Source organism: Capsicum annuum, chromosome 11 (genome assembly GCF_002878395.1).
Source record: "Capsicum annuum cultivar UCD-10X-F1 chromosome 11, UCD10Xv1.1, whole genome shotgun sequence".
NCBI lineage: Eukaryota > Viridiplantae > Streptophyta > Magnoliopsida > Solanales > Solanaceae > Capsicum > Capsicum annuum.
This window is the reverse complement of record NC_061121.1, coordinates 83,948,294-83,973,161: the sequence shown is the minus strand read 5'-3', so window position 1 is coordinate 83,973,161 and position 24,868 is coordinate 83,948,294.

Sequence of the window (24,868 nt, the reverse complement as noted above, 5' to 3'; positions counted from 1 at the left end):
AATGAACAGGATTTTCAAGAAGTACTTGGACATGTTCATCATAGTCTTCATAGATGACACCTCGTCTATTCTAGCAATGAAGGTGATCATCCAGACCACTTGAGAATTGTATTATAGAACGTTAAGGATCACCAGATATTCTCTAAGTTTAGCAAGTGTGATTTTTGGTTGAGATCAGTAGTTTTTCTTGGTCATATCATTTCCGGTGATGTTATTTGAGTTGATTCTCTAAAGACCAAAGCAGTGATAAACTAGCCTAGGCCCATCTCTCTATTAGATATCAAGAGTTTCTTGAGTTTAGCCAGTTACTACAGAAGGTTTATTGAAGTATTTTCTTCTATTACATCCCCCATGTCTCGGCTAACCTAAAATAAATTCAAATTTTAGTGGTCAAATTCCTGCGAGAAGAGTTTTCAAGAGTTGAAGACTCAACTCACTTTAGCCCTAGTGTTGACTCTACTAGAGGGTTCAGATGGGTTTGTAGTTTATTGTGATGCTTTTAGAGTTGGTCTTGTTTTTGTATTGATGGAGCGACGAAAGGTAATTTCCTATGCCTCTAGACAGCTTAAACCCCATGAGAAGAATTACTTGACCAATGATCTTTAGTTAGAAGCAGTTGTCTTTGCCTTAAAGATTTGGAGGCATTACCTTCATGGAGTTCATGTTAACATGTTCACGGATCATAAGAGTTTACAGTATGTTTACTCATAAGGATCTAAATCTTTGTCAGAGAAGGTGGCTTGAATTGTTGAAAGACTATGATATGAATATATTGTATCACCTGTGTAAGTCCAATGTAGTGACCGGTGGCCTTAGTAGATTGTCTATGGAAAATGTTACGTATATTGAGAAGGATAAGAAGGAATTAGCCCGTGTAGTTCATTAGCTTTCTAGATTAGGCTTTCGATTAGTTGATTCAATCAAGGAAATTATATGGGTTCAGAATAGTTCGGAATCTTCTTTGGTTGATAAAGTGAAAGAGAAGCAAGACAAGGACCCTATTTTGGTCAAGTTGAAAGAGACAGTTTGGGATCAAAAGGCTGAGGTTTTCTCCCAAAGGGTAAATGGTGTGCATCCCTGTCAGGGTAGGTTATGTGTTCCAAGTTTGGATGATTTGATGTAGAGAATATTTAAGGAAGAGCACGGTGCATGATATTTTATTCACCTAGGATCTACTAAGATGTATCATGATTTGTGGGAAATTTATTAGTGGAATGGTATGAAGAAAGATATTATGGAATTCATGGCTAAGTGTTCAAATGTTCAGTAGGTTAAGTTGGAGCACCAAAGGCCTTGTGGTACACTTTAGGAGTTCAGCATCCCCACTTAGACGTGGGAGGTGGTGAACATGGATATTGTGATGGGGTTACCTCATACGGGTCGTCAACATGATTCAATTTGGGTTATTATAGATATAATGACCAAGTCAACCCATATCTTGCCAGTTCATACTTTGTATTCAACTGAGGATTATGCTAGACTCTATCTCAAGGAGTTGGTAAAATTGCATGGGGTTCCATTGACTATTATTTCAGATAAAGGTACTCAGTTTACCTCTCACTTTTGGAAGTCTTTTCAAAAAGGTCTTGGTACCTAAGTCCATCTCAGTATAACTTTTCATCCTTAGATAGACGGTCAAGCAAAGAGTATTATTCAGTCCTTAAAGGATAGTTTGAGAGATTATGTTATCGACTTCAAGGTTCGTTGGTATGACCACTTTACTTTGATTGAGTTTGCCTATAAAACCTATCACTCCGGTATTCAGATGGCTCTATTTGAGGCTCTCTATATAAGGAGGTGTAGATCTCTTATTGATTGGTTTTAAGTAGGTGAGGCTACTTTGATAGGGCCATATTTTGTGTATGAGGCAATGGAGAAGGTTCAGTTGATTTGAGGAAGGCTGAAGACAACCCAGAGCCAACAAAAGTCCTATGCTGATGTGAGGAAAAGAGACCTTGATTTTGATGTTGGCGACTTGGTTTATTTGAAAATATCACCCATTAAAGGGGTGAAGAGGTTTGGTAAGAAAAAAAAGCTCAGTCTTCTCTATGTTGGCCTATATAGGAATTTAAGCCATTTTGGGAAAGTAGCTTATGAGTTATATTGCCTGCAGAATTAGCATCAGTGCATCCAGTGTGTCATGTAACTTTGCTATAGAAATACATTAGTAACCCAACTTTTGATATTCCTTTAGAGAGTGTAGGCGTGAAATATAGCCTTTCCTATGAAGAAATCCCAGTCAAAATGCTTAACTGTCAGATTCATGGTTGAGAAATAAAGAAGTTACCTTGGTAAAGGCCTTGTGGGGGAATCAATCCATTCAGGGAACTACTTGAGAAGTAGAAGCCGATATGCAATCTAAGTATCCCCATTTTTTCTCTATGAATTCAGATTCAACTTGAGGTAATGGTATTCTTTAAATTGATTTTGTTATTTTCTATCTTAGCTATTTAATCATCCTCATGTCAGAGCATGCATTCATAAATTCAGTTTAGTCCATACATGTTGTTTTAGATTCAGTTATTTAATCATGATTGAGCTCATAAGTATTCAGTGCATGATCCCAGTCTTCTTAGTATCTAAGCTTAGACAGTTTCATTCGGGGACGAATGATCCCAAGGTGGAGTTATTGTAATACCCCACAAGATCCTAGATAAGTTTTCAACTATTCGTCAAATGTTTAGAGCTCACAAAGCAATTATTTCACACTAAGTATAAGTGACATAACCATTTTAACACCCCAAGATTTTGAAAATTTTATTTCTGGACTTCCCGAGTTTCAAACGTTGATTTATGAGTAGAAATATATTTAGGAATATTAAAAGAGTCATCCAAGAGAGTTTTGGAATTCTCAAAAAAGGTTCGGAGTGATATAGGACCACGGAGTTAGTAAGCATCCCCCGATTTCAGTGTGTCATGGAATGCTCTATGCTACGCAGTAGTGTGTCACGGAGCTTAACCTTTGCGATGAGTAACGTGTCATAGAGGTTGTGTAAAGTCAGGCAGTTTCTTTAAAGTTAAAGGGGCATTTTGATCCTTTTCCTCTCCCTAAACACCCAATTCATCACTTACAACTCAAGAGGGGTATTATTTTCACCATTCATCATCAGTTAACGACACTCAATCTCCTACCATTTTTAAGAATACAAAGAATCAAAAGCTTCTTCCAAGAATTCACTCATCCAAGGTCTCAGTTCCGACTTTTCTTCAAGAATTCAAGCAAACTCAGGTAATTTAGATATTTATCAATGGGTTCCTTCCACCCATTAAGTCTCAAAAAAATCTCTTATTTTTCAAGTATAAATTATTTTCCCTCTTTTGATGAGATTTCAATTGCAAGTATGAATTTACTCAACTTTCTCTTAATAGTTTTGAATACAAACTATAACAATGTGTTCCCCCATGTGAATTATGATCTTACATGTTTTATATTCTCAGTAACCCATATCATGTTCAGTTGTCACCATGTTAATTATTAATTCAGAAATTAAACAATGTAAATATGTTGTCCTTACAAGTTTAACATCTTCCCAAACTCATAACCATGAATTTCATCAGTTTAGTAAAATATACTAAGTTTTGGTCTACGAATCATGAATTTCATTACAATACTGTGATAATATTATTGTGTTTAATGTATTATTCAGTACTGTAGGGTTATGAACACCCGATAACTATATGTTTATACATGTTCTCGATTTCAAGCAAAAAGCCAGTCAAATCATGATTTTATCATCATATTCAGATTATAAGCGCATTGTTATTTTCAGCATACCCTATTTGAGCAAGTAAATTATAAGTACATGTACTAATTTATACTTCTGTGTCAGTTCAGTTGGGTGTAGAACTTAGCACCGAGATAATTTAGAGATGAAGGTTTTCCTACCAGTCGAGGGTGAGACCTTTAGTAGTAATCCCTAAGTTTCAGAACTACGTAGCCAGCATAGGTATGAGAAGTATTCCTTCCAGTAGAGGGTTGATACTCTTTTAGGGGCACTTACCAGTCGAGGGTGATACCGTAGTCCTTTGGGACACCAGTTTAGTGGATCTACACAGTTAGTGTCAATACCCGTGGCAAGGTACTGACACCCTTCCAACTGGGGTTATAGGGTGGACCTCAATTAGCTCAGATTGGGGCATGTCACTTAAATGTTAGCTCCCATACTCTTAGTTCAGTATTCAGAGCATATCATCTTAGATTTGCATGACCAAGTGCCTAGTTTATCAGTTATTCAGTTTTACAGATTATTTCAGCAAATGTTTTACTTGGTCTTGCATTCATCTTACATGTTCATGCATTCATGCCCATCACTTATATTTATTTCAGTTGTCCTTATCTCTCATACTAGTATATTTAATGTAATGATCTCATACTCTCTTTTGTGCTATGTTGTCTTATAACATAAGTTTGGATGCTTAGTTCCTCGATCGCCCTTAGTCAGTTTAGGTGCCACTCGACAACAGTTGTGGTGAGTCGTTATCTTTCGAGGACAACGTTATTTGTATTTATTTTTAGTACTTCCTTGATTTCAGTAAGTCGGAGTTAGTTGGGTGGTTTGTCCCATCAACTCTTTATGTTTTAGAGGCTTTCAGATAGTCAGACTTGTTTTCAGTTTTTATCAGCAGTTCAGACATGTTGGACATTTTTTTAGTATGTTATTTTAACAGAATTTTTATCAGTTTATCTTCTGCATATGATGTTTTATTATTACTTTCTTCAGTGCTCACAGCAGATATCAGATCATGTATTAGCTTGGGGTCACTTGTGGCCTTAAGTAACGTGTTACGACAAGGGGTTAGTCTTGGATTGTGACATCTTTTTGGCGTAAGTTGATTTTCATACATGATTCGGATTTCTTCTGTGACATGAGGAATTTCACAACATATAACTGTTATGATGCATTAGCTGAGTGATTTTCTAATACAACACTTTATTCTTTTTATCCAAAAATCTTTTAACAAATCAGTAAATTCTTTTTGGTTAGAAGGTAATGTTTTTGCATTGTCTAACAAATAAAATTACACTTTCATTAATTATAAATTCTTATCAACCAACTTTCTATCTTATAAAAAAAAGACTGTTTTCTACCAATAACTAAGAAACAAGGCATTCTTATCTTTCAAAATTAGTGGATAAGGGGAAAGCTCCTCTGTCTTCTCCGCCCAAGATTTGCTTCACCAATCAAGTTATGAACTCATGATGTGAGCCTACAAAATAATCCGCACAATACTATTTTTATCGTAGAACCAAATCCCTGGGGACTAAAAATGGCCTAAATTTACGAGCATATGTAATAAAGAGAAACTCTTCTCACACACATGTGTGCCAGCATAAGCAAAGGCAAAAAGCAGCTTGGGCTTGACAAATTTCAAAATGATCTCTCCTCAAACTGTAAACTAACTTCAATCGTTGTAAGGGACGGCTGATATCAATAGCTTGGCACACAATACTGTCACAATTTCCACAAAATAAATGCATCTATACAAAACAATGTAAATTTTCTACCTTTTGTGTAATTAAATTGTTTTTAAGAACTTAGGGGTGGTTTGGTAGTGTATTGAAAAGTTAATGCGCATTAGTTTAATGTGTACTACTAATACTTTGTTTGGTATAATTTTTCACCCTATATATAACTAATGCTTACATTAGTTATACACTCTATTGTGTCTTGAGTTGTGTATTAATAATACCTCAAAATACATGGCATTAGCAATGCGATGGATCCAATGAATGCATTAACGTAGCTAAAGATACTATTATCCCTCAAGAATTTTTCTGCATCCTTTCCAACATATATATGGAGGATATTTTTGTAAAAAAAAGAAATTTAAAAATTATTTAATTCATGTTTTGTTTAATATATCAAACCAAATACTGCATAATAAAAATACAAGCATAACTAATGCAAGTATAGCTAACATAAGCATAACTAATACAAGCATTACTAACGCACCATAGTTTGCATTATTCTTATGCTCTCTACCAAACGACCCCTGAATGTAATAATGAACAGACTCTACAACTCAATAAACAGTTGATCATTCTAGCTTCAACTAAAAGTGCATAGTAGGAAAAAGATCAAAAGATTCCCAACGCAAACAACTTTCTGATTTTTCATAAAAATAACTTTGTTAATTAAGTAATATCTCAAAAATCACTTTTTTATTAGGTAATACCTGTTTTTTGTCTTATCAAATGTTTGCATGAACTCTAGCCTCAAATTTTAGCATGACATTACAAGAAAAAATTAGAAAAGCGACCCCCAGTGGTCGCTTTTATAAATTTAATAAAATAAATTTTAAAAGAAAAGTGACGCAAGTGGTCGCTTTTTATACATTAATTTATTAATTTAAACAAAAGAGACCACGTGATCCCTTTTGTAAATTAATTAATTAATTAATTTATATACAAAAGAGTCCACATATGGTCACTTTTTTATAAATTAATTTATTTATTTATTTACAAAAGCAACCACATGTGGTCGCTTTAGTTTAAATTAAATAATTAATTTATATAGAATAGCGACCACATGTGGTCTCTTTTGTATATATTAATTAATTAACTTTGTATAAAAGCGACCACATGTGGTCACTTTTCTTTTATTTAATAATTTTTTTGATAAAATTGTTTGTAAAAAATAATTAATGAATTATTGAAAAGCGACTACATGTGGTCGCTACCTGTGGTCACTTTTATAAGATTTTTCCAGAAAAATTACTTTTTTAAGAATTTTTCCAGAAAAGTGACCACATGTGATCGCTTTTTTTAAAAAATATTTAGAAAAGCGACCACATGTGGTTGCTTATTTGAAATTTTTCCAGAAAAACAACCACATATGGCTTTCCAGATTTGCTTTTGTTGCTTTCTTCTGCATAGCATCATTTTCATCTTGCTAAGCTGGTCTACTTCTCTAACATTTTGAAATGACCAGCTAAAGATAAGCTCTAACCCTGTAATTCTTCCTCATGCACAAACCAAGATCAAACAAGTTCTGTAGCTGACAATTTATACAACTAACTCAAGATCACATCATCTATCAAACATATTCTACATATGGTAATAATTGTCAAGGAGCTTCTAAAAAGATGCACTCTCCAACAGAAGGATAGAGCACAAAGGGTACTCCCCATTTAATCAAATATGTGCACCATGCCCAATATAGGACCTGCCATAGTAACCAACTAGGGAACCAGTGCTCTGTTGTTCCTCCTATTGTCATACATGGGATCGAGGCCTTATGCATACTACCCAATAAAGGGAATAAACATGATTAAGATCTAAATTCTCAAGGATAAGTGAACATTTGGAACATTACACCCTTTTAGCAATTTGAGAATTTAGAATACCTAAATGTATATTAGAGTCGTCTACACATCCAATTCTACTTTAAAAAGTAAATGATCCCAATTTTAGATAAAGTAAAGTTGGATACAATGAGAAAAACTATGTCGAATCCCATACTAGTAGGGGTTGGCCACATAATCCACACGTTCAATCTGGATCTGTTTCATTCCAACAGTAATTATACAGGCTCCTGAAAACACCAATTTGGCCATATAATCCACAAGTTGACCTTTCAAGTAACTAAATTCAAAACACAAGTCACTAATTCATAATTCAAGTCCATACACTTAAACATTTACAAGTTACTAATTCATTTCTCAAGGGACAACATTTAATTATATTCAAAACACAAGTTCACATTTCAAGAACCTAAATCCAAAACATAAGTCACTAATTCATAATTCAAGTCCATATACTTAAACATTTTCAGGTCACAAATTCACTTCTCAAGTGACAACACATAGCCATTTTCAAGTCATGAATTCACATTTCAAGCGACTACACTAAACCATTTTCAACTCACTAATTCACATTTTCAAGTGACCACATTTAACTAAATTCAAAACCCAAGTTTACCTATCAAGTAACTACACTTAAAACATTTTCAAGTCACTAATTCACTTCTTAAGTGACCACACTTAAGCAAAATCAAAAAACAAGTTCACATTTCAAATACCTACATTTAAACATTTTCAAGTCACTAATTCACTTTTCAAGTGACCTCACTTAACTATATTCAAAATACAAGTTCACATTTCAAGTTCCTACACTTCAATATTTTTAAGTCACTAATTTACTTCTCAAGTGACCACACTTAACTAAATTTAAAATACAAGTTCACCTTTCAAGTAACTACGCTTACACATTTTTAAGTCACTAATTCACTTCTCAAGTGACCATACTTAACTAAAACCAAAACACAAGTTCACATTTCAAGTAACTACACTTAAACATTTTCAAGTCACTAATTCACTTCTCAAGTGACCACCCTTAACTACATTCAAAACACAAGTTCACATTTCAAGTACCGACACTTAAATATTTTCAAGTCGCTAATTCACTTCTTAAGTGATCACACTTAACTAAATTCAAAGCACAAGTTCACCTTTCAATTAACTACTCTTAAACATTTTCAAGTCACTAATTCACTTCTCATGTGACCACACTAAACTATATTCCAAGCACAAGTTCACATTTCAAGTACTTACACTTAAACATTTTCAAGTTGCTAATTCACTTCTTAAGTGACCACACTTAATTAAATTCAAAGTACAAGTTCACATTTCAAGTAACTACACTTAAACATTATCAAGTAACTAAGGACATGACCACAGATAGGAAGGTGTGGAGGGTGCGGATAAGGGTAGAAGTCTAGTGTGAGTGTGTGGGTTGTAGCATGCAAGTAGGAGAGATCTTTTGTAGCCGGGGAAGTAACCCTAGGACTGTGTACATAGGTGGGTGCCCTTTTTCTTATGTCTTAGTTCCTATTTGTCTTATTTCGTGTCACTAGTATTTTCTCATATTTCGTATTTCTACGATTACAAGTTTTATCATATCTTATTCCTAATTTTCTTTTAAGTCACCCATCCTCCCCTCTTATTTACTATTCTTTATCTTGAGCCTGGGGTCTATCAGAAATAACCTCTCTACTTCTTCGAAGGTAGCAGTATGGACTCTGTACATCTTATCCTTCCCAGAACCCACTTTGTTGGAATACACTGGGTTTGTTATTGTTGTTATTGTTGTAATTCACTGCTCAAGTGACCACACTTAACTAAAATCAAAACACAAGTTCACATTTCAAGTACCTAAATTAAAACACATGTCAATAATTTATAATTCAAGCCCATACACTTGAACATTTTCAAGTCACTAATTCACTTCTCAAGTGACCACACTTAACTATATTCAAAACAAAAGTTCATATTTCAAGTACCTACACTTAAGCATTTTTAGTCGCTAATTCACTTCTCAAGTTACCACACTTAACTAAATTCAAAACACAAGTTCACTTTTAAAGTAACTACACTTAAACATTTTCAAGTCACTAATTCACTTCTCAAGTTACCACACTTAACTAAAATCAAACCATAAGTTCACCTTTCAAGTAACTACACTTAAACATGTTTAGGTCCCTAATTCACTTCTCAAATGACCATACTTAACTATATTCAAAACATAAGTTCACATTTCAAGTACCTACACTTAAATATTTTCAAGTGGCTAATTCACTTCTCAAGTGACCACGCTTAACTAAATACAAAACACAAGTTCACCTTTCAAGTAACAACACTTACTCATTTGCAAGTCACTAATTCACCTCTCACGTGACCACACTTAACTAAAATCAAAACACAAGTTCACATTTCAAGTACCTAAATTCAAAACACAAGTCACTGATTAATAATTCAAGTCCGTACACTTAAATATTTTCAAGTAACTAATTCACTTCTCAAGCGACAACACTTAACCATTTTCTAGTCATGAGTTCACATTTCAAGCAACTACACTACACCATTTTCAAATCATTAATTCGTATTTTTAAGTGACCACACTTAACTATATTCAAAGCACAAGTTCATCTTTCAAGGAACTACACTAAACCATTTTCAAGTCACTAATTCACTTCTGAAGTGACCACACTTAACTAAAATAAAAACACAAGTTCACATTTCAAAACACAAGTTCACTAAAATCAACTAACTTTTGCTTCATCTAAATTGAAGAGAAAGAGACAAGTGGTCACCGAAAAATAGCAAAGCAATACTTTTTTTGAATTTGAATTCTGTCAAAAAGAAATGAAATAAAATTCTCAAACCCATTAATAAAAATAGCGCATAGAGGAAGACAATCACCCTGAAATCCCCCTTATTCAAATCCAAATTCCATTTTCCAAGATTCTGAGCAATAAAATTCAAGCTTTACCTAAAAATTAAATCATTTGTATCAAGTGCTCGAGGGAATATTAAACCATTGATTGATATCATTCTCTAGTTAGCAAAAGAACTCTTCATGCTTCACCTCCAGCAATGGTTTGTTTTAACTTAGAGCTATAATTGTGTGTAATACAATCAAAATCTAGCTTTGAACTGTAATTTTACTAGCCTTTAACATGTTGCAAGTAACCAACTCTTTACTTTTTGATTGTAAGCACCAATCATCCTCAGTCAGGGCTGAGGTTGGTTATAATTCTATTTCTCCATGCTTGTGTGATCAATGTATGCTTAGAAATTAAAAGTTTTTCTTTCTACTTTTTGGAAATTCGAGATTTGAAATTAAAGTTAAAACGTGTGCATATTTTATAAATAAATACTAATAGATGTTCTAAAATAATGAAAGAGAAACAAAGTAACCAAAAAAAAAGTTACCAAAAAATTACCCGATGAGGCTGTCAGGTCGAGGTTGGGTCGTTGATGACTGAGTTGCTATCGTTGCTGAGTTATTGTCGGTGAGTTGTTGTTGTCTCCACTGAGTTGCTGTCATTGCTGCCAAGATGTTGTCGTCGTCGGAGAGAGGTTGGGTCAGTGAGGGTAGCTGTGAAATGGGTATTTTGATTGTGAGGTTAGGGTAATTACAAAGAGGAAAATTGTCAGGTCAGATAATTACAAAGAGGAAAATTAATTTTGATGTGGGTATTTTGATAGGTTGGGTCGGGTCAATAATCGAATATTACAAAATTATTAACAAAATCAATTATAAGTGTTCGATTTATTTTTTAAAAATGTTACTATCGTAAAACGATCACTTGTGGTCAACTTTTATTAAAAAATTAAAATTTTAATAAATTAGATAATAGTTATAATAACGTCCAAATAATTTAATGCAATGTATATATAAATCAGATAATTAGTTATTTTATCATCACATTAACACGAGTAGTATAATTTCTCAATCGTATAATAATATCAATGCATTTCGTAAATTAGGATGAATTTTTCATTAATTAGTTTTTAAATATGATATTATATATATACCTTGTAATACAACATGTTAGTCAGATAAATGATCAGTTAATTAGCTTACATTATTTTAAATTCAACAATATACCTTTGTCTACATTGACACAAGTAGTATATATGTTTCCTCAATAGTATGATATCAACGTATTATTAAAAATATTTTGACATATTGATTCAGTTATCTTCTTTTTTATTACTATATACGTTACTACACAATATATACAGATATATACATATATTCGATTGGCTATGAGCTTCCAAATACGTACTATATACATCACATACATGATTTTACTACCCCATAATAATACAAGTCACATATACTTAGTTGAATTATTGGTTAGTTTATCTTATGTTATTATACCTTTTACAATATACTATTATCTTGGTTGATCAATCGCATGATATCAACATTTTCAATATATAATTGGATACATTTAGTTAGCTTTAATTTTGACTACGTACATCACTACACAAGATATATACATACATATATATAAATGTAAGCTTCGAACTACGTACATCACTACATAATATATACTATATATACCTATTCATACACACACTCTATCAACTATCAGGTTCTGAATACGTACTATATACAGCACATACACGCATATATTACCTCGTAATATAATGCGACTTATCTCATAATATACTTAGATGAGTTATCAGTTAATTTGATTATCTTACATTAATATAACTTCAACGTATAATATATTATTACTTCGATCATTTCAAATCAAGGTATTCAATATGTTTGGATAGATTATGCTAGTTTTTTACTACATCATTCATCAATCACTACATGATATATATATATATATATATATATATCAACTCTTGAATACATACTATATACATCACATCCACAAGTATTTTTTTGGTAAAATAGAAATGCATTAAATTAGAAGGTTAGTTACAAGCCAGATCTAGTCTGGTACAAAAATATTAGAGTTGTGGCTAGAATTTTTAGCATTGGATACAAGTCGGGAGAAAGTTTTCCCCTTGAAATCTTCCCAAAAAATTACTCCTATACTAGGTGGAGGAATAGCAAAAGTATGAAGATTACCGAATATGTTTTGACTTGAGCCCAGCTTACCCATTGAGTCTGCTACTCTATTCTTCTCCCTGTAAGTGTGGTGCGCTGGAGGATTCCCCATTTTCTCTAAAAGAGATCTGCATTCAAAGAAAATTGAATTATATAACAAATTTCCATGGTACAATATGTTAATAACCTGAAAAGAATCAGTGCATATATCCAAAGGTATCAAGTTCAGGTCTATAGCCAGATTGAGACCTTCTTTGAGGGCCAGGAGTTCCATGATATTGTTGGTGGCATGGGTGAAGCTTATACTGAAGCCAACAATCCAGTCACCTCTACTATTTCTGATGAACCCTCTAATTTCTCACCTACCTAGGTTCCCAAAGCAGGATCCATCAGTGTTTAATTTGTAGGGATTAGGGGTGGGGGAAAGTCATTTAATGGTAATGCAGTCTCTAGTCTGAAGGTTTTAGGGGTTCCCAAGGTGGTAGTATTCTATTGCTTCGGCATGGGGAATACTGAAGCAAGAAAAGGAGTTGGCATCTTTGAAATTCCTATTGTTTTTAATCTTCTAGAGGTGTCAGAGATAGAAGGGTAGCAAAGTGTTCCAGGGAGTGTTAGGGTCGAAGTCCTTATTTCAAAGGATTTTCCAGGTGGAATGCTAATTATTGGTGTCGAACAAGGAAGTGCTTAGATGCAATGAGCCTTTGTACTTTTGTAAGTTGGTTCTAAAAGGTCTTGGCAACACTGCACCCAAAAATTATATGGTGTTGATCTTCTTGGCTATTGATGAAACTATGACAATAGGGGCTGATATTCAGGCCTCTTCCGACAAGAGTGTGGTTAGTAGGAAGGCTATTATGATACATGAGCCAAATAAAAGTTTTGATCTTATTTGAAATCTTGAGTTTCTAGATCTAGTTGAAGGATTGATGAGGGGTGATAGGATGTCTTTTGAGACTATTTATGTGGTGATAAACACTGCTGCAGGTGAAGTTTCCATCACTAGTGAGATTCCAAATAGGGGTGTCTTACTTCAAGTTAGGAGAATGCATAAAGACACTCTTAATATTGTGGGCAATATTGGAATGGATGTGAAAGAGTAGAGGGTGAAGTCCCAAATCCCCTCCTTGTAGATGTCTTTGACTTTAGTACTGCTTGAATTTGAGGGGATAGACCCTTAAAAAATGGAATAAAGAGGTGGCATGCCAGGGATCTATTTGTCTTCTCAGGCATTCACCTTAGTGCCATCCTTGATAGCCCAAAAACAGGCATCCTTGCAGAGATTCAAGCTATTGGTAATAGCCTTCCAGGTTCTAGAACCTCCACTACAGTTTTTAATAGAGTTGTATTTATAGAAGAGAGTGCTGGCCTAAGGAAAGTTGGGGACTGGAGTACATTCTCCATCCTAGAACACAAAGGATGGCTTGATTCTTAGGGTTGGCTCTCTGCATTCCAACACCCCTATCTCTTTTAGGAAGGGTGATAGTGTTCCACCCAATGAGGTGTTTTTTCCTCTTAATATCAATTTTTTCCCAAATGAAGTTCCTTTGGTATTTGTCAATAAGTTTATGGACAGAAGTGAGGAGGTTTATATACTGCATAACATTGTTAGAAATGCTACCCAAGGAGGATTTGGCTAAGGTAACCCTACCAGTCATGTTGAGGAACTTAGTCTTCCAACTATCAAGCTTGTTGTTTAGATTATCAATGACAAATTGAAAGTCCCCCTTTTGAGGCTATTTATGAAAAATAGGGAAACCCAAGTATTTCCCAAAACTTTTAGCAGGATGGATGCCTAGAGTGTTGCTAATGTTCTCTTGATCTTTAATAGAGCAATTAGTATAGAAGATAACATTGGATTTGGTAAGGTTGATCCTTTGGCCTGAATAGAAACTGAAAAGCTAAAGGGTTTTGTTGATGGTGACACAGTTTATTAAATCAGCTTTGGCAAAAAGGGTGAGGTCATTTGCAAAAAAGAAATAGGAAAGAAGGTAACCCCTTATGGAGATAGAGATGGGTGTCCAATTAAGAATATCCATTTTATGGTTGATTCTCCTGGACAGTATTTCCATGAAAATTATGAAAAGGTAGGGGTACATGGGGTTTCCTTGTCTAATGCCCCCTGAGAGAGTGAAGCTGGCAGTTTTCCCTCCATTAACAAGGATAGAGATAGAAGGGGAGTAGATACAAGAGAGAATAAGTTGAAAAAGGTTAGGGGGAAAGTTGAAGTAGAAGAGGGTCTGCCTAATGAATGACCACTCCAGTCTGTCAAAGGATTTCTTAAGGTTAATCTTGAGGATTATGTTGGACTTCTTACCCTTTATCTTGGAGAAGTGGTTGACATATTCCTGGAAAATGATAGCATTATCAGAGGCTATCATATTGGACATAAATCTGGCCTGGAAAGGCCCAATGATTTTTGCTAGGAGGGGTTTCAGTCTCCTTTGTTCTATTGGTCTAAAGTTCTTAAGGGAGGTAGCATTCCTACATTTAGGGATGAGGTAAATATAGGTTGAGTTTATATGAGGGTCTATAGAGTAGGAACTGAAGGTATCCTGGCAAAATTTGAACAAAGAAGGACCCAAAATATCCTAAAATTTCTGGTTAATGAAAGGGTGAAGGCCATCAGGCCCAGGGGCCTTGTTAGGTTTGGAGGAGAAAATGGCTCCTTTAACCTCCTCCATGGATGGGGCTACCTGGAGAGCTTCATGATGGAGAGAGTTAATACTACCCTTGGAAAAGAGATTAAATTTGGCAGCAAGATAACCTAGGAAATGCCCTATAGTGTAAAGATTGGCAAAATAAGAGGACACCAATTTCTCAATGTCAGAGTATTGATAATGGCAGTTTCCATAATTATCAATGAGGGAGTTGATTCTATTCCTTCTCCTCCTATTGAAGGTGAAAGTGTGGAAGAATCTTGAGTTGGTGTCACCTTCAAGGAGCCAGGAGATTCTGGACTTAAGCTTCCAGAACTCAGTCTCTAGGATGAGGAAATGCTTGAATTCTCTCAGAAGGTTAGCCTCCAGCCCATGGAGGAAGTGGCTAGTGGGGTAGTAAAGAGACTTATAAATGCCAGCTAACCTTGCAAGCAAGTGCTTTTTCTTGGCAAAGATGTTACCAAAGATAAGTTTATTCCAATCTTTGGCCCTGTTTTCAAATTCAGTGGTAGCCACTGTTATGCAAGGGCAATCTTAGAAGGAATCTTTTACGAGATTAGGGAAATTTTGGTGACTAAGACATATGGACTCAAACCTGAAGGGTTTCCTCTGGTTATTGGGGGAAACCCACATTAAGAAGGAGAGGGGAGTGGTCAAAATAAGTTCTTAGGAGGTGAGTGATGGTAGCTTCTGGGTGAGATGCACCCATTCATCATTATCAAGGAACCTGTCCAGCTTTTCAAGGATGAGACAATTTCTATTTCTATATCTTATATTGGACCAGGTACCCTTGCTGCCTCTGAAGCCTAAGTCTATGAGATTACAGTTATTTATACAGTTTCTGAAAAGTTAGCCCTATTCATGATAATTCTTGAGCCTTCAAATTTTTCAGAGGCCTTAAGGATTTCATTAAAGTCATCCCTAATAACCCAACTCTTAACTTCAGGGGGTATGAAGTTATCAGAACAAGAAGAGAGTTGGTCCCAGAGTTTAAATCTGCACAGAAAATTTGTGCTAGCATAAATGATACTAAGAAACCAAGAGGATAGGGGGAGTTTACATTAACTTTGGCATTGATAACCTGGGGGGAGATGGATATTGAAGAAATAAAGATAGAGTCTTCTTTCTATATCATGACAATACCTCAAGAGTTACCAATTGCTTTAGCTTGGATATAGTTAGGGTATCCAAGTTCCTCACAAAGATCCTGGTGCTCATTTATTTTGGTTTCAAGTAAGGCAAGTATGCATGGTTGGTGGTCTCTTCTTTCATAGGGTTTGGTTGGCTTATTTTTATGCCTAGTCCTGCTAACCCTAGGGGTATCAGGATGATCATAATCTCCTGAACTGGCTCTATGAACTCTAGACTTAGGGGCTCTACTAGATTGAGGATTTCTGTTCTTGGCACCCTGAACTTGGATAGGAATTCTTCCATGTCCTTGTTGTTTTCTCTTAGGGCTTTCAGCACATTAATCCTCTCTATTCTCTCTAAGGTCGGATGGGGTAAGGTTGATGGAGTACCCTGTGTTGACCCTTCACTGAGTAGGGCCTGGAGATCCCCAGTTAGAGATGCAAAAGTTGGACCCAATAGCATCATTCTAGGATCGTGTGGAAGGAAGAAAGGAAATCCCAGGCTAAGCTGGTTCATTATGCTGGCTAAGGACTCCATGTTCAGCTCCTTCTGAACTGATGAGTTGATCACGTGAAATAAGGTGGCCATCCAAACATTGGACCCATATGTCTGTAGGCCCTGATTCAGGCTCAGCATAGCTAGCTGGGCCAGGTATTAGGGGTCCTGGATTAGTATGGTGAATAGCCTCCCTTTCCATTCTAGGTACAGGGGGACTGTTTGGTTAGATAGACATACTTCCAACCATGATGTTAGTTGGTGGTCCTGAGATAGTGGAGTTATGGGGATGGTAATTTGGTTGTTGTCTGTTGACTCCATAAGAGTTTTTTTTGAAACCTCTATCATCTTTATCTTAGTATATAAAGAGCTGGGGGAGGGGGAGAAGGCAACTAAAGAGTTTCCCCATGGGGAACTCCGCCAGCATTAAATGCACTATCTAACGGCAAGACATTCTCAATCACATCACTGAAGAAAGTGGAAAGGTTTCCCGTAGTTGTGAGAGGAGACTCATGATTGCCTATGCCAGCATGTAAAGGGAATGGCCCACTCAATGTAGAGGCTTTTAATTTGTCATCCAAGTTAAAAGAAGAAGAATTAAATTTTAGGGGAAGCAGAATAAGTTGAGGTGGGTCGGGTTCTGTGTGGTCCAAGTGGGTCAGGCCCCTAAGCGCCTTATTTAGATGGGGTTTCCCTTTAGGTGGCCCATCATTCAATTTCTGAGCCTTTTTCCCCAACGCAGGCTTAGGCGAGGTATTTGGCTTAGAGATCTGGTCATAGGCTGGCCCTTTTTGAGAAGTCTCAGCGGGGTGAGGGTGAGACTTTAACAGTGCCTCCATGGTAGTACTAGGGTTGAGGAACTTACCTGACACTGCATCAAAGGTTTTGACCTTGATGATGGGTGTTTCCTTAGTGCTCGAGAGAGTAGGTGTTCTCGTTTGTTTCTTCTTCTTGGTGAAATGAACTATCTGCTAGTCGTGGGAGTTACTTATTACTAGATTTGTCTAGTCTGTCTTACTGGTGGATTGGTCTGTCTGTACAGTTCCATTTAGATCTTGGTGGGAGGGTCGGAGAGGGTATGAATAGTTGGGCGTTGTGTGGCCTAGTCTTCTGCAGTTCTTGCACAGGAAGCCCTCCCCTTCATAGATTAGGGGTTAGATGTTGTGTTTAATGAAAACTGACGTTGTTACTGGGGTGTCGAGGGGTATTTGGATGCAGATCCTTGCGTACCTTCCCCTTAGTGCCGCGATGTGCATGCGTCAACCTTTAGCAGTTGCCCGATTTCATTGCCTATCCTTTATAGAATGAGAGCATCATATAGCTCCGTTGGGAGTTGAGGCAGCCTGACCCAGATAGCAGTGGATTCAATCTTGGATTTGTCCGGTACGAAATTGGTTTCCCACTTTCGAACTGAAACGAAGGAACCAGCAATGAACAAAGGCCCTCCTTGGAGAATGGACGCTTAGCTTTCAGCCATGGCTACTTTTGCCGTGTAGAAGCCCATCCCTAGATCTATAAGTGATAGAGGTTCTTGTAATTTCTAGAGATCTTCTAATTTCTTTTTGAGAAATTGATGATTGAATTTTGTGTTGACCGGTTTTACTATAATAGAGTGGATCCAAGGGGCATAGAGCCTTCTTTTGTCCTCCTCCATCAAATGGATACCTCAATTCGTGTCCCCCAGGTCCCTTTCCATGGCTGTAAACCAAGATCTATGCTCGGCTCAGGAGATATGATTTTCCCCATGGTAACTTCTTTGTACGAGAATGGAGGAGGGAAGGATTCTCCCACAGTTATTTCATTGGGATTTGTCGGTATCAGAGGGTTTGGTAATAGAAGTGGAGTTAAGGTTGGATCCATGGCTGATGTCAAAGCCAGGGGTAAGGGAAGATAGTGAGAGGGGTCTTTCTCCCTTCACATCTATAAGTATATTGCGTCATAATACAACATATTCATTATATTCTGATGAATTATCAGTTATGTATGTATGTTACATTATTATAACTCCAATAGCATGGTATTATTACCTCAACGGTATGATATAGACATATTCATTATACAAAAATTATTTTTAACGCATATATAACGGAAAATATATTTATTTTACATATTGAAACATAAGTAAAAGATAAAGATTATATTTACAGTAATTTATTTATTTTATTTAATATATTTCTTAGTTTATTTTTTAGTATAATTTTTTTTATGAAAAGTAAGTTTAATTGATTCTATTAATATTATATAGGTTATCGACTACATATGGTCGGTGTAATTAAGAAAAATTGTATATATTAAAGATATGTTTTATTTTACATATAATAATTAAAATATATTTTTTTAATTGTGATCAATTTTATATAAGTATTTTAATTTAACCTTTAAAGAAAAGAGACCACAAGTAGTGTCATTTTTTTAGAAAAATTTTGAATCATTAAGTGACGGATTTTTTAAATAATTTTATTTATTATTATTTTTAAATCCAAAAGAGACCACAAGTAGTTTCTTTTTAATTATATCTTTTAAATAAAAGCCACCACTTGTGGTCGCTTTTTAAATATTATTTTTTAAATAAAAGTAACCATAAGTGGTCGGTTTTTCCAAATAATTTTCTTTATCATTTTTTAAAATCAAAAAGCGACCACATGTGATCGCTTTTTCTAAAATATTTTTAATTTATCTTTTAAAAGAAAAGCGACTACATTTGGTCACTATTCTAAAAAAAAATTTAAATTTTTAAAATAAAAGTGAACACAAATGGTCAGTTTTTGCAAATAATTTTCTTTGTATTTTTTTAATCAAAAAGAGACCACATGTGGTCGCTTTTTCTATAATATTTTTTATTCACTTTTTAAAATAAAACGGCTACTTGTGGTCGATTTTTAAAAATAATTTTTAATTTAATTTTTAAATAAAAGCGACCATAAGTGGTCGATTTTTGTGAATAATTCTTTTTTCAATTTTTTAAATCTTCAAGTAACCCTTAGTAACCACAAGTGGTCACTTTTGCAAAAAATATTGTTATTATATTTTTGTAAGGAAAAATGACCACTTGCGGTCGTTTTTCCAAAATATTTTTTTTCAATTCAAAACCGACCACTTGTGGTCATTTTTTTTGTAATATAATTTTTTAATCAAAAACCGACCAAAGGTGGTCGGTTTTTGTATAGTATTTAATATTTATTTTTTAATTAAAAGCGGCCACTTGTGGTCGCTTTAACAAAAATATTATTTTAAAAAAATTTTAATCAAAAATAGATCACTTGTGGTCGCTTTTAATTTTCAAAAAATATAATAATTAATGTAAAAAAAATTCAAATGATTATTTGGTAATTTTAAAATATAAAACGACCACATGTGGTCGTTTTTTTATAATTATTTTTTTTTTAGAAAAAAATTGAAAAATGACCACATTGCAACCACAAGCTGTGGTCGCAAAAAAATGTTTTTTTTCTAGTAGTGTGAACCCTAGTCTGACATGCTTTCTTGCATGAACTGTAGCCCCAAATACTTGCATGAGTCCAGTCCATAAAATTAATAAATTCAAAAACTAAAGTAAAATATAGTTCTATAACATAAGGGTAAATTAGAAATAAGTCACAGTCAAACATCACAACAAACCAATAAATTCTGAAAAATTTGAGAAGTTAAACACTCATTCTTCACTATTCATATCAAAAGAAAATATTAAACAAATAATTTTAGTTGAGAAGATTATTTCATACCTGATTCAAGCGAGGAATTGATAGTTAAGAAGAAACTGGTAGAGGTACAAGCTGAGAATTGATAAAAACAAATGAGTTTCAAGCTAGGAATTGTTAGACCATATGATTTTTATCGCAATCATTTTCTGAAATGAGTAAAAGATAAGTGTGCCCTAGTGTTTATGATAAAATAAATTATAGTTTATTTAAAATAAATCCTAGTGATAGATTATTATGTCACTATATTAAAAAAAAATTATAAAAAATTATTTAAAGCTTATCTATGCATTGATCCATTATTAAATTGTCACTACATATTAATTAAAATGGTTGCACATTATTTGTTGCTAAATCTATCAGAAAATTAAGGCACCAATTTTTCACGCCATTTCTTAGCGACGAAATATATTTTTCATCGTTGATTCGTTGCTATATTATAAATAATAAAAGGTTCTTTCTATGATCACGACACACTAATTAATGTCTTGAATCTGTCACTATACAACAACGACACAATATAGTTTGTGGCTAAACACTATTTTTTATAGTGTTTGCTACCGTTCAGAGAGTTTGTTGTTGGACATAATTTGAGGTATCACTATTCTGCTGAAACGAATCATTTTATCCTGGAAGAAAATATTCTGTGACTTCAAGAACTTTAGAGGAATAATTTCTTCAAGGATACAATATGAATTTAGTGGACTTGATTCTTTTATCTTCACCTCTTTCTAAATTTGTTTACTATTTTCAGAAATAGTTTGAACTTCATTTTTGTTGTCCAAAAAGTTGGGTTGAACTTATTATTGGAGTTTATATTTGTGAATATAGAGTTATAACTTCGTTTGGTGATTCATAATTCAGTTTGAACTAATTGTTAAAGTTGACAACATTGAATACAAATTTTATTTACCCAAAAATAATGTAATATGCAAACACAAATTAATAAAGGATCAAAATAAGTTGGAATAACTAATATTGACAAGGTCCCAGTCAAACTATTTAGTTTACATAATTTTTATAATATAAAAATCAGTTAAATGATTATATGATTCATCATTATTTCTTGCGTCTTCTCTCTCGTGCATGATTCCTCGTCACAACCCTATTTTTCGATTTCCTCCACCCAAAATTTTGAATATTACATGTTGGTGGTAGAGTATATGAACTAAAAATTCATGATATGGGTGAAGCTTGATCAAAATTTATTCTACCATTGTTTGTTTGGAAAGGTTAAAGGCACTTTGAATTGTGAAGGAATAAACATTGTGCATACAAGTGTGTTATGATTTTTCCCAAATGACTGTGATCTTGAATGAGTATTTCAAGCTTTAATGGTTCATTTGGGACAATCATATTTTTGTGCTCGGGGAAGAGAGACATTATGTCAAGATTTTTTATGATGATTGAGGATTTTCGGTGATGATTATGATAGTTAATTAATGTTAATGTGATCTTTTGCTTTTGGTCTAGTAGCTTGTTTGGTACCAATGAAGTTTATTTGATGTATGTTAAGTTGTTCATAGAAATAGAAAAAGAGTATGATTGAAGATGACTCATGTTGCGGCTTTAAGGTTGAATTTTTTATTCTTTGTTCACTAAGTAGTATTCTAGGCTAGTGGAACTTTTTGAGTTCATGTGCTTCGATTGAGCTTTTATATATATATGGAACTTGTCATAAGTGTTGTTCAAGGCAAAATCATTGGTTGTACTTGATTTGAAACATGATTATAGACTTTCCCTGGAACAATTGAGCTTTTACTATGTGTACTTTATTTGCATGATTACCCTAGCTAGTTAATGCCTTTGAGACTTTTTATTTGAGGAAAAAGACGTTTTCCCCACTAAAGTTGTAACAAAAATTCACTTTAGCCATTAAACTTCATCTTTAGTTATTCATCCCCCTTATAAACTTTATAGTGTATTATTGTACTCCCTTCATGGCCGCGTGTAAACCCGACAAAACAAGGCACGTTAAGCGCTAACTGAGACCTGAATTAATTTTTATTTAAAAAAAATAATGGTCATCTTCTTTTTCCTTTAAAACCAGACGTTTTATCCCAATTTCAAAATCCTAACTCGTCTTCTCCTTCATCTTCAATCAACTCAAACCTAACTTTGATTTGAAATTGCTTAAACTATCAAGAACATTATTTTATTATTTTTGTTAATTTGCTCTTATTGTTCCTTCATCCTTTATTTTCCTTTTCGATTTCTTCATTCATTTCTTATTGCTATGAAAAAAGGTATATTCCTTCTTCTTTTGATATGTAGATTTTATTGTCATTTTTTGTTCTGAAATTTGTGGAATGAATTGTTTTGTAGCATACCATGAGATCAGTTGACTTGTCTAAGCTTTGTTTGAAAGAAAACAATTTTGCTTTGAATCAAGAAGTTCGTTGCAATCATGATTTTGTGGTTCATTTGAAGATATCTTGGACTTCAACTAATCCCGACAGAACTTTATAGTGTATTATTTTGCTCCCTTCATGGCCGCGTGTAAACCCGACAAAACAAGGCATGTTAAGCACTGACTGAGACCCAAATTAATTTTTATTTTTTTTAAAAAATAACGGTTATCTTCTTTTTCCTTTAAAATCCGACCCTTTATCCCAATTTCAAAACCCTAACTCATCTTCTCCTTCATCTTCAATCAACTCAAATCCTACTTTGATTTGAAATTGCTTAAAATATCAAGAACATTATTTCATTAATTTCGTTAATTTGCTCTTATTTTTCATTCATCTTTTGTTTTCCTTTTCAATTTCTCCATTCATTTCTTATTCCTATGAAAAGGGTATATTCCTTCTTCTTTTGGTATGTAGATTTTATTGTCATTTTTTGTTCTGAAATTTGTGGACTGAATTGTTTTGTAGCATACCATGAGATCGGTTAACTTGTCTAAGCTTTGTTTGGAAGAGAACGATTTTACTTTGAATCAAGAAGTTCGTTGCAATCATGGTTTTGTAGTTCATTTGAAGATATCTTGGACTTCAACTAATCCCAACAGAAGATATTAGGCATGTCCTTATTATGGGGTAAATATTTAAAAAATTTCTCTTTTTCTTTATCCCGATATAGTTAATTGAAAACTAATCCTTTGTTTAAATTGTTGAAGGGTCCAAAATCTTGTGACTTTTGGTGTTGATGAGACAAAGAGGACATCGATCTGAGGTCCAAATTTGTAATTCCTAAAATAGAAAAGTTAGGTGAGTTTGAGAAGTTAGTGGAATCTTGTCATCAAATCATGCAACCATTAGTCAATGAAGTTTTGAAGATGGAAACTTCCGAAGAAGTTGACAAGCCTAGAGTGTCCAAACAAGATGATAATTGTGTAGACATCAAGTTGAAGAAATTAGAAGAAGAGATTGAGAAGATGAAGGAAAGAGAGAGGAAGTGGATAAGTATCATGGCTAAAGAAAGGACTAGGGAGAATATTCTCATATTTATTTTGTTTAGTTGTTGCATTTTATTTATAAGCTATTGATTTAGAATGGTTTATGTAAAGAAAGACTCAATAGAGTTACCTTAGGATTTTGGTGTGTAGCAGCCTTTACTTTCATTAGATCTTTTGTAATCATCCTTGAAATATCTGTGTAATTCTTTGTTGGGGATCCCCTCTTTGTTTGTGTATTCTTTTTGTAAGTTCTTTGAAGTTTCTTGTGTTGTTATTCTACTAGCAATTACACAGGAATAGACACAAAAAATGAATGATAATGACAAAAATTATAACAAAAATTATATATACCCAAATGTGTAGTCTTGGTTACATGTATTGCTAGAAATATTCATGTGACACAACTACAGTCACAGCTGCTTAATAATCAAAATATTGCAGTCATAGCTGTATAATTAAAAGATCAAAAATTGCAGTCACAGCTGCATGATTAAGAGATCAAAAATTACAGTCACAGTTAGATAATTGTTTGAAGAATAAAACAGACAACACAAAGCAATCACAGTTGCATAATTATTTTACAAAAAATATCCATCCAGGAACAACTACAGAATTTAGTGGAACAAATCAGACTTCTAACACTAGACAGCTGAAGAACTTGTTTGTCTCAATTGATTTATTTCTGCAGCTTTGGTACTTGTCTTTATTCTTTTTTGTGCTCACATTTCTTGAAGCCCTTGTTGGGTGACAGCAGGCTTTCCTTTTCATTTCACACCTGATCTTGGTTTATGATGCCTAAGATTTTCAGTTACTAGAAAGGAGTTCAAAGGCATTCCGGGATGGATTAACAAAAAAACGATTAGTCTTTTGATGATTAACTTGAATATTGAAAAGTGTAAAATCATTCAAGCACTTACATTGTGGATTCTAAAACCACTTTGTGTATGTAGAACACCCATCCTAACCATTCTTGGTCTTTTAAAACTTGTCCCTCGACCCCTACTAGTAACACAACCAAGATTAGATGCAGGATCAACAACCCCTCTACCACTTCCACCAATACCACCAGTATTTCATGTAGTAGCATCACTCCATCTACCCTTTCTAATGACACCAACAGTATTTTCAACATTAG